The following is an 11,409-nucleotide window of genomic DNA, read 5'->3' on the forward strand; positions in this document are numbered from 1 at the left end:
TTTTTGGGGCCCCTGGAGCGGGTCTGGAAAACTCTTGTGGGGCCGGGTGCAGGCGCTTCTTCCAGTCTTTGCCAGCGGGGGGTCCTTCCGCTCTGGGGGCGGAAGGACCCCCCACTGGCGAATTACCGCTGAAGATGGAGCGGGACCCGCCGCCGAAGTTCAGCTCGGTCTTCGGCGGCAATTCGGTGGCGGGGGGCCCTTCCGTTCCGGGACCTGCCGCCGAATTACCACTGAAGACCGGGCTGCGCTTCGGTGGCGGGTCCCGCTTCGGCAGTAATTCCGTGATGGTGGGGCCCCCGCTGCGGGTCTTTGGGCACTTTGGTGGCGGGTCCCGGAACGGAAGGGCCCCCTGCCACCGAAGACCCTGGGCTGCTGGAATCCTCTGGGTGGCCCTGCCTGCATGGCCCCACAATATGCCAATATTTTTATGGCCGACCTGGAAAAATGCTTCCTCAGCTCCCGTCCACTCATGCCCCTTCTCTACCTACACTACATTGATGACATCTTCATCATCTGGACCCATGGGAAGGAGACTCTGGAAAAATTCCACCATGATTTCAACAGCTTCCACCCCTCCATCGACCTCAGCCTGGACCAATCTACACAGGAGATCCACTTCCTAGACACCACGGTGCAAATAAGCGATGGTCACATTAATACCACCCTATACCGAAAACCTACCGACCGCTATGCCTACCTTTATGCCTCCAGCTTCCATCCTGGACACACCACAAGATCCATTGTCTACAGCCAAGCACTGAGGTACAACCGTATCTGCTCTAACCCTGCACACAGAGACCGACACCTAGAAAATCTCCACCAAGCATTCTCAAGACTACAGTACCCACATGAGGAAATAAGGAAACAGATCAGTAGAGCCAGACGTGTACCCAGAAGCCTCCTACTGCAAGACAAACCCAAGAAAGAAACCAACAGGACTCCACTGGCCATCACATACAGTCCCCAGCTAAAATCCCTCCAACGCATCATCAGGGATCTACAACCGATCCTGGACAATGGTCCCACACTTTCACAGGCCTTGGGTGGCAGGCCAGTCCTCGCCCACAGACAACCTGCCAACCTGAAGCATATTCTCACCAGCAACTGCACACTGCACCATAGTAACTCTAGCTCAGGAACCAATCCATGCAACAAACCTCGATGCCAACTCTGACCACATATCTACACCAGCGACACCATCACAGGACCTAACCAGATCAGCCACACCATCACCGGTTCATTCACCTGCACGTCCACCAATGTAATATACGCCATCATATGCCAGCAATGCCCCTCTGCTATGTACATCGGCCAAACTGGACAGTCTCTAAGGAAAAGGATAAATGGACACAAATCAGACATTAGGAATGGCAATATACAAAAACCTGTAGGAGAACACTTCAACCTCCCTGGCCACACAATAGCAGATCTTAAGGTGGCCATCCTGCAGCAAAAAAACTTTAGAACCAGACTTCAAAGAGAAACTGCTGAGCTCCAGTTCATCTGCAAATTTGACACCATCAGCTCAGGATTAAACAAAGACTGTGAATGGCTTGCCAATTACAGAACCAGTTTCTCCTCCCTTGGTTTTCACACCTCAACTGCTAGAACAGGGCCTCATCCTCCCTGATTGATCTAACCTTGTTATCTCTAGCTTGCTTCTTGCTTGCTTATATATACCTGCCCCTGGAAATTTCCACCACTTGCATCCGAAGAAGTGGGTATTCACCCAGGAAAGCTCATGCTGCAAAACGTCTGTTAGTCTATAAGGTGCCACAAGATTCTTTGCTGCTTTTAAACAAAGGGTGTAAGTATGTTAACCAAAGATTTGCTGCATATAATACTATATTATCATATGTATCTTTTGAATAGCAGTAATGCAATTGTACCTTTGTAACTCTGGGTATTTTACCATTGACTTACTATTTCATTGATTTTATTAAAAAATCTTTAAGGATATATCTGTCTCAGTGTGAGCTTCCTGTCATACCCCCGAGGGGCCTTTGTAAATTCTGTGAAGCCTAATTCGAAAGAAGTGAATCTTGAATAGTGTCCCCTATGGAAAGGAGAGGTGTGTCTCAAATTCTGTTGCCTCCAGAAATAAAGGGTGTGTTATCAATAGTACTTCTTGTAGAAACACAAGGTGTGTCACAAATACTGTCCCCATCGGGACCAAAAGGTATGTTCTGAATATTGTTCCCTCTGGAGAGGTGTGTCTCAAATAGTATCCCCTCCAGACAATGAGTCACCCCTTCTAATAGTAGTCCTCCTGAGAACAAGAGGTGTGCCCTGAATACCGTCCTTTCTGGCAACAAGAGATGTGTTATGAGTACAGTGTCCTCCGGAGACATGGAGCGTGGCATGAATACTTTGGCAACAAGAGATGTCCCCTGAATAATGTCTCCTTCAGAAACGACAGGTGTAACACAAATACTGTCGCCTCCATGTTGCCCCCCCTCCCCGAAACATGTGTTTTATCAGTTTTACTCCTCCTGGGAACAAGGGGTGAGTTCTGAATACTGTCCCCTCTGGAAACAAGAGGTGTGTCTTGAATAACATTCCCTCCAGAAAGCAGGGACGTGTGATCAATAGTACTCCTTGTGAGAAGAAGTGGTGTGGCCTGTGTACTGTCCCTGCTGGGCACGTAAGATGTGTTATGAGTACTCTACCCTCCAGAAACAAGGGGTGAGTCACAAATACTGGCCCCTCTGGAAACAAACGTTGTCCTCTGAATAGTGCTCCCTGAAGAAACAAGGGGTGCGTCATGAATTGTGGTCCCCCTGCAGAAACAAGAGGTGTGTCATAGATAGTACTCCTCCTGGGAACAAGGGGTGTGTGCTGAATAGTGTCCTTTGTAGGAACATGAGATGTGTTATGACTCCCCTGCCCTCTGGATGTAAGGGCTGTGTCATGAATAGAAAGAAGAGGTGACCCCCTGAATACTGTCCCCTGCAGAAACAAATGGTGAGTCGTGAATTGCAGTCCCCCCAGAAACAAAGGGTGAGTCGTGAATTGTAGTCCCACCAGAAACTAAGGGTGTATCCTGAATAATGTCCCCCCCAGAGAACAAGGGCATGTCGTGAATTGTAGTCCCACCAGAATCAAATGGTGTATCCTGAATAATGTCCCCCCACCCAGAAACAAAGGGTGAGTCGTGAAATGCAGTCTCCCCAGAAACGAAGGGTGAGTTGCAAATTGGAGTCCCCCCAGAAACAAAGGGTGTGTCCTGAATTGTAGTCCCATCAGAAACAAGGGGTGTATCCTGAATAGTGTCTACCCAGAAACAAGAGGTGTATCCTGAATAATGTCCTCTCCAGAAACAAAGGATGTGACCTGAATTGTAGTCCCTGCAGAAACAAGGGGTGGTCCTGAATAATGTCCCCTCCAGAAACAAAGGGTGTATCGTGAATTGTACTACCCGTAGAAACAAGAAGTGTATCCTAAATACTATCTCCCCAGAAACAAAGGGTGTGTCGTGAATTGCAGCCTGCTCAGAAACAAGAGGTGTAACCTGAATACTGTCCCCCCAGAAACAAGAGGTGTTTCCTAAATACTGTCTCCCCAGAAACAAGAGGTGTATCCTGAATAATGTCCCCTCCAGAAACAAAGGGTGTGTTGTGAATTGTAGTCTCCCCAGAAACAAGAGGTGTATCTTGAATACTGTCTCCCCAGAAACAATAGGTGTATCTTGAATACTGTCTTCCCAGAAACAATAGGTGTATCCTAAATACTGTCTCCCCAGGAACAAGAGGTGTATCTTGAATACTGTCTCCCCAGAAACAATAGGTGTATCTTGAATACTGTCTTCCCAGAAACAATAGGTGTATCCTAAATACTGTCTCCCCAGGAACAAGAGGTGTATCCTGAATACTGTCTCCCCAGAAACAATAGGTGTATCCTAAATACTGTCTCCCTAGAAACAATAGGTGTATCCTGAATAATGTCCCCTCCAGAAACAAAGGGTGTGACCTGAATTGTAGTCCCTGCAGAAACAAAGGGTGGTCCTGAATAATGTCCCCTCCAGAAACAAAGGGTGTATCGTGAATTGTACTACCCCTAGAAACAAGAAGTGTATCCTAAATACTATCTCCCCAGAAAGAAAGGGTGTGTGTCGTGAATTGCAGCCTGCTCAGAAACAAGAGGTGTAACCTGAATACTGTCCCCCCCAGAAACAAGAGGTGTTTCCTAAATACTGTCTCCCCAGAAACAAGAGGCGTATCCTGAATAATGTCCCCTCCAGAAACAAATGGTGTGTTGTGAATTGCAGTCCCCCTAGAAACAAGAGGTGTATCCTGAATAATGTCCCCCCACCCAGAAACAAAGGGTGAGTCATGAATTGGAGTCCCCCCAGAAACAAAGGGTGTGTCCTGAATTGTAGTCCCACCAGAAACAAGGGGTGTATCCTGAATACTGTCCCCCCCAGAAACAAGAGAGGTGTCATCAATAGTTGTCGTCCTGGGAACAAGGAGTGTGTCCTCAATAGTGTCCCCTCCAGAAACAAGAGACGTGTCACAAATTCTGTCCCCACTGGAAATGAGAGGTGTGACACAAATAATGTCCTTGCAGAACCAAGAGTCTGTCATCAATATCACTCCCGGGAACAAGGGGTGTGTACTGAATAGTGTCCCCTCCGGAAACAAGAGTTGTGTCCTGAATACTAACCCTACATAAACCAGAGGTGTGTCATCAATAGTATGCCTCATGGGAACACGAGGTGTGTCCTGAATCCTGTCCTGTTGAGAAACAGGGATGTTTCTTGCCCTTATGGCTTGTAAAAAGTGATATTAGAAGCAATGGGGCATGGCTCCCTGGTGCCCTCTGTATCAGTGCCCCTGTGCTTGGTGCAGCTCCATGCAAAGCTGGTCATGGGAACCTCTTGTCTGCTGTGCAGAGGGCAGGGGCTGATGTTTGTGGGGGTGTGGGGGTGTGACAGGCATCTGTGATGTTGCCTCTGGGTTATGAGTAGCAGATGCTGAGTGCTGCTGATGGACTCAACAAACCTTCTGATTAGTGAGGTCTCTGCTTAAAGTGAGAGTGTGCTGTTTCTCTCATTCCCCAAACACACACAGCCTCTGTCTTTCACATATATGGTTGGACTGTTATAGTCTCTACTATTTTATTCTTTCAACAGAAGTAATATGTGTACAGTGCATTTCAAGGATTACAGTACTCTTAGTTTATTTGTTTCTGTGGTCCATGCATTTCATAATTTTACTACTCCAAGAATTCAAGTTAAGGTAGAAGTGAGTTCTAAAATGCCTCACCTGGCCATGGCTGGCATAATTGTCATTGATGATTTAAAACAACAACGATAGAGCACAATATGATAAAAGTCTGGCACTCAAATAATAGTATCCTGCTAGACCATAAATTCTGCTTCAACGCACAACTTTAGACACTGCAACTGAAGGTTGCTTATTTTCAAATTGTATTTTTAGTGATAGCTGCAAAAGACCTTAACACTTATATGAAAATAAATGTAGTTCCATGTATGATACTAATAGCCATGATGGAATCAAATGTTAGTGAGTCATGTACATGATTTTGATAAGTAAACATAAATGCAAAAATATTTAGAGACATTAATTTCCTTTCTTAATAAAAGAGAAAACAACACATTAACACAGTGAAAAACCATTCACTAAAAAAAATATTAAAGAGTATTTATTTAATTTTGACTAGATAATGGCAGTAAATGCAGAGTGTGTGTTAAGCGGATTTTAAGCAGAGTTTGTTTATTTTTTCAATTTGTATATATCTGTATTAAAGCTAGTGTACAAAATATGAAACTTGTGTTTCTGATATCATTGTTAAAGCTCCAGAACTGACACCCTGATGCTTGGAAGTGGGAGTGTCTTGCTGTATTATCTCCTGATTGGAGTAAACTTACATAGATACAATACTCCTGCCAGCTAAATCCTTATTCTTTAATTGAAACAGATACAAAGTCCAATTAAAGCCACATTATTTATTTAAGTTATTATGTGGAAGAAACCTGGAGTTTTCAGGTGCTCAACTAGCCCCTGGAATCACCATTAAAATTGCCTCACCGCCTCAATATGAAATGTTGCCTCTGGTGAGCCATGAGCGGCCAGAGGGCTATGGCAAGTTCCAGCCCCCTGTTTGACAGCATGAAGTTGGCCTTGAGCTATATGATGAGTGCCAGGCAGCACAAGCTGCAGCAGCAGTGGAGGTGCAAGGGTGGCAATATGCTATGCGACCCTTATGTCTGTGATGCTGCTGAGGGTGGTGGCATTGCCTTAAGACAGAGATGGACAAACTATGGCCCGCTGGCCACATCTGGCCCGTGGATCCCTCCTGCCCAGCCCCTGAGCTCCTGGCTTGGGAAACTAGCCTCTGGCCATCCCCTGTTGTCCCTACTGCTGTGCAGCCTCAGCTTGCCCTGCTGATGGTGCAGTGCTGTGGGTGGCAAGCAGGGCCAGCTTTAGGAAGTGTGGGGCTCAATTTGAATAGCCGGCGGTGGTCTGGGTGTTTGGTGGCACTTTGGTGGCGGGCTGTTCACTTGCTCCTGGTCTTCTGTGGCACTGAAGGACCCATCACTGAAATGCCGCCGAAGACTGATAGCGAGTGAAGGAGCTACCACTGAAATGCTGCTGAAGATCTGGCCCACTGTAGGATGAGTAAAAAAATTAAAAAGGTATGTAACTTAGGTGGTCTTCTTTAGGGCATGGGGCTCTCTTAGGCGTGGGGTCCGATTTGGGGGAATTGAGATACCTCTTTCAGCAACGCCCAAGTGGAGTCCCATACTCTCTGCAGGTAACATTTTCTTTTTAGGAGTGTGAAATATGGTAATTATAGTGTTACCTGGTGATAGAGTTTGAATCTTCTATAGATTCACATTGTAAGAAGAAAGGTTGATCACTACATCAAGAGGAACAGTGCTTCCTGCTGTCAAGCTAGAAATGAACTAAAGAGTTTCTGTGGCACCTGAGTCTGTATTTATAGCTGCCTTTGGCTTCTAAGGCATGCTGGGAAATGGAGGGGTGGAGCTTAGGCAGTATATAAGCTGGTGTATTGTCACTTGAAGTCATTCAGCTTTGTGGTGGTCCAAAGAGATGTGCTGAGGTGCTTCTATGGGTGTTTTTAGTCATGGTGAGTATTGATACAGGGTAACGATGACATGTATTTGTGGTTAATGTACTGTTTTCCTTGTCTTATTGCTGTGTAATGTGTTTTTATTTCATTGCAGGTTGTTCATAGTGTGTTTGATTTATGATTTTTATTTTCATTGGGAGGGAAGATATTGGGGGGGGGTGTTTCTGATAGAGCATCTGTTAAACACCTGTATCCAATACCAGTGGCACATCTTTGGTGTTGGACTATTGTAGAAGAGTGGTGGGTGGGTGCTTGTTGTATGGAGATTGATTGATTGCTGGCCGCTTGACCTGTCTGTAACTAGAGATGCTCCATTCTCAATTCCTCTCTCTTACACAGCAGTGGGTTTGCATGACAGGTCACCAATTCATCATTGTGTTCTCCTCTACATGGGTGTGGTTTTCTGAGGAGGATGTGAGCATCCTAGTTAGTGACAGGCCCCTGTGGTGTAGGGAAAGGGGGAGGGGCATGAGTGTGTAGAGGTGTAGCTATTTTCTGTGTGGATGAGTGTTTGCACCCTGCCCCTCAGAGCACCCCACCCCAATTTGTAGTAGGTGTTCCTTCTCAAGGAAGCAGTATGTAGGTGAGGTCATTTTTCATATTGTGCAGTTAGGAGCTTTGTGAGTTGAGTTTATAACTGAAGTTTGCTGTCAAACTTTGTTTTTATTTGCAGATGTGTCAAGACTACTTGGTACAGGATCTGAGTCCATGGAGGGTTGTGACTATGTCTCCTTGACAGTCATGACATCGCTGTATGGCTATTGATGTATGGCAGCGAAGGCCCTTGGAGAAAGGAAAAGACCTTCTTGAGAGCAGGAGTGGCCATCAAAGTTAAGTATCTCCTGAATGGTTTGATGGTCAGAAGTATTTGAGCCGTTGAGGAGCCTTGTTTAGGGATGGAAGTCCTCTACACTCTGCCCATTCTTAATGGTTGCATTAGGGAGTTTACTGTATGGAGGGAGTGTGCACTTTTCTTGGAGGAAGGTCGATTGCTGTGAGAGTGACCCGTCTGTAACTAGCGATGCTCCGTTCAGTTCTTTTTTCTTACACGGCACTGGGTTTGCATGATAGGTCCCCACTTCATCTTTTCTCCATCTTCTACATGGTTGTGGTTTTCCGAGGAGGATGTGAGCATCCTAGTTAGAGACGGTCCCCTGTCGTGGTGGGATGTGGGGAGGGCCAGCAATATGTGGATGAGTGTGTAGGGTGGGTGGGTGCTTCTCTGAGTGGAGTGTAATGTGTAGTAGATATTCCTTCTCTTCAGGAAGCAATGTGGAGATGAGGTCATTTTTCATGTTGTGCAGTTTGGAGTTTTGTGAGTCGAGTTTATAACTGAGGTTTGCTGTCAAACTTTGTTTTTATTTGCAGATGTGTCAAGACTACTTGGTCCAAGATCTGATTCCATGGAGGGTCGTGACTATGTCTCCTTGACAGTCATGACATTGGTGTATGGCTATTGATGTATGGCAGCGAAGGCTCTTGGAGAAAGGAAAAGACCTTCTTGAGAGTAGGAGTGGCTGTCAAAGTTAAGTATCTCCTGAATGGTTTGATGGTCAGAAGTATTTGAGCCGTTGAGGAGCCTTGTTTAGGGATGGGAGTCCTCTACACCCTGCCCATTCTTAATGGGTGCATTAGGGAGTTTACTGTATGGAGGGAGTGTGCACTTTCCTTGGAGGAAGGTCGATTGCTGTGAGAGTGACCTGTCTGTAACTAGTGATGCTCCATGCTCAGTTCTATTTTCTTACACGGCACTGGGTTTGCATGGCAGTTCACCACTTTATCTTTTCTCCATCTTCTACATGGTTGTGGTTTTCCGAGGAGGATGTGAGCATCCTAGTTAGTGACGGTCCCCTGTCATGGTGGGATGTGGGGAGGGCCAGCAATATGTGGATGAGAGTGTCTAGGGTGGGTGGGTGCTTCTCTGAGTAGAGTGTAATGTGTAGTAGATATTCCTTATCTTCAGGAAGCAGTATGGAGGTGAGGTCATCTTTTATACTGTGTAGTTGGGTGCTTTGTGAGTTGGTTTTTCAGTTAAGCTTTGTTTGTATTTGCAGATGCTTCCAGATCTGGTATCGTGTCGTGTCATTCTGTGGAGGATTGTGACTACATCTGTTTGACTGTCAATGCACTGCTGTACAGATGGTGACGTATGGGAGGGAAGGCCTCTGTAGAAAGGAAAAGAAGATATTGAGAGTGGGAGTGGCTGTCAAAGTTAAGTATTTGCTGATGGCTTTGATGGTCAGAAGTATTTGAGATGTTGAGGCTTCTTGTTTATGGATGGGAGTCCTCTAAACTGTGTCTGTTCTTAATGGGCATGTAAGGGGTGGGTGGGAGCTTGTTGTATGGAGGGAGTGAGTGTGTGTTTTGCATGGACGAAAATTGCTTGCTGGGAGAGTGACCCATCTCTAAGTAGAGATGCTCTGTTCTCAGTTCTTTTTTTCTCACGTGGTACTGGGTTTGCATGGCAGTTCACCACTTCATCCTTTATACGTCTTCTACATGGTTGTGGTTTTCTGAGAAGGATGTGAGCATCCTAGTTAGCGAAGGGCTGCTGTTGTGGTGGGATGTGGGTAGGGCCAGTAATATGTGGATGAGTGTCTGGGGTGGGTGGGTGCTTGTCTGAGTAGAGTGTAATGTGTAGTAGATATTCCTTTTCTTCAGGAAGTAGTATGTAGTTGAGGTCCTCTTTTGAATTGTGTAGCTGTGCATTTTGTGAGTAGGTTTGCAGTTGAGCTATGTTTGTATTTGCAGATGCATGCAGATCTGGTATTGTGTCGTGTCATTCTGTGGAGGGTTGTGACTACATCTGTTTGACTGTCACTGCATTGCTGTATAGATGTCGAAGTATGGGAGCGAAGGCCCATGTACAAAGGAAAAGGCGATTGGGAGTGGCTGTCAAAGATAAGTATCTGCTGGAGGGGTTGATGGTCAAAAAGTATGTGTGCTGTTGAGGCTGTAGGGATGGGAGTCCTATGACGCTTGCCTGTTTGTAATGGGTTCATGAGGCAGCTCATTGAATGGGAGTGGGAGTTTTCCATGGAGGAAGTTGACTGATGGAAGAGTGACCTGTCTATAACTAGAGATGCTCCATTCTCCCTTCTTCTCTCATAAATGGCACTGGGTTTGCATCACTGATCACCACTATCCTGTTTGTCTGTCCTTTATTGGGTGTTGGTTTTCTGAGGAGGATGTGAGCATTCTAGTTACCGATGGGCCCCTGTCAGTGTTGGGAAAGGGCCATGAGTACTGTGTAAATGTGAGTATTTTGCATGTTGATTCTAAATGTATAGAAGTAGTTGGTTGCTGCTTCATCGTAGGTAGGAATGTGCTGGGGCTCTTTTGGGGTGTCAAATTGGTTAGTTTAGCAAAGGGAGTGTGGTATTGTGGTGGTGTGACCATTAGCAATAATCTGGTGTTTATTGTTTGTGTGCCACAGGGATATTTGAGTCCAGAACTGAGGGAATGGGCTGTAGCAAGTGTGCCCCGTTTGGTTTACATGGGTTCTTGTAAGTATGGTGCCAGTGGGCACAGAGGAGCTGTTTGCATCCATGAGGTAAGTGTTAAGTTAGACCTTTTAGTGCAGTCCTGTTGATGGGAATGTGGTCTTTTCTGTGTTAGATAAGGTGGGCTTATGGTGAATGGATTCATCACCAGTTTTGTGTGTGAGACAACAGATGGAGAAGACAATATTTGGGTTAAGTTGTTGCTTGTTCTCTAGAAGAAGGTTGGACTTAGGTGGGTGGTTAGTGAGAGTGTTGTTGTGTTTGCCCTAAAATGTTGAGTAGTTTTCCTTGAATATATTGCGTGATGTAGGTATGGAGATGTGTTGATATTCCTTAGGGAAGGGGTATCGGTGGGCAGGCGAGTGTGGAAAATATGTAATGGGACTGAGAGTTGCAGTTCAAGGGGGGGGGGTGAGGGAATCTCATGACCGGTGATTCCTGTGTTCCTGTAGATGGTTTGTTGAAGAAATAGGGTGGGATTTGTTGCATCGTCTGCGGTTTGACTTTGAGTCCTTGTTGGATTATTATTTTGTGTTTGGAGATCCTTAAGAGGCTTTGAGGGGTGCAGTTTGTGAAAGAAGGATAGATGTGAGGCCCTATATGGTGGAAAAAGAGTGAGTATCTGGTTATATTTTTCGGTGTTTTGTATCATGTGCTGTTCTTTTAAAGTCCTGCTCGCTTTGTGATGCACGTATGTGGGTGTACATGTTGGGGTCCTAGTATTGGTAATCTGTAAAAGAAGGTGTCACGGTGTATGCAGTTGGTGTTGCATTTGCTTGTGGGGGGATGG

General features: G+C 45.8%; 1 long non-coding RNA gene across 1 annotated transcript; it reads right to left on the bottom strand.

The window, feature by feature from the left end:
- Window positions 1–5,637: 5,637 nt before the first annotated feature.
- LOC120402374 lies at window positions 5,638–6,855 on the bottom strand. Its single transcript, XR_005597193.1, has 2 exons — window positions 6,826–6,855; window positions 5,638–6,630 (listed from the first exon to the last, which is right to left on the bottom strand). It is a non-coding gene; the product is annotated as an uncharacterized LOC120402374 (long non-coding RNA).
- Window positions 6,856–11,409: the final 4,554 nt, after the last annotated feature.

This window comes from Mauremys reevesii, linkage group 3, assembly GCF_016161935.1.
Source record: "Mauremys reevesii isolate NIE-2019 linkage group 3, ASM1616193v1, whole genome shotgun sequence".
In the NCBI taxonomy this organism is placed as follows: domain Eukaryota; kingdom Metazoa; phylum Chordata; order Testudines; family Geoemydidae; genus Mauremys; species Mauremys reevesii.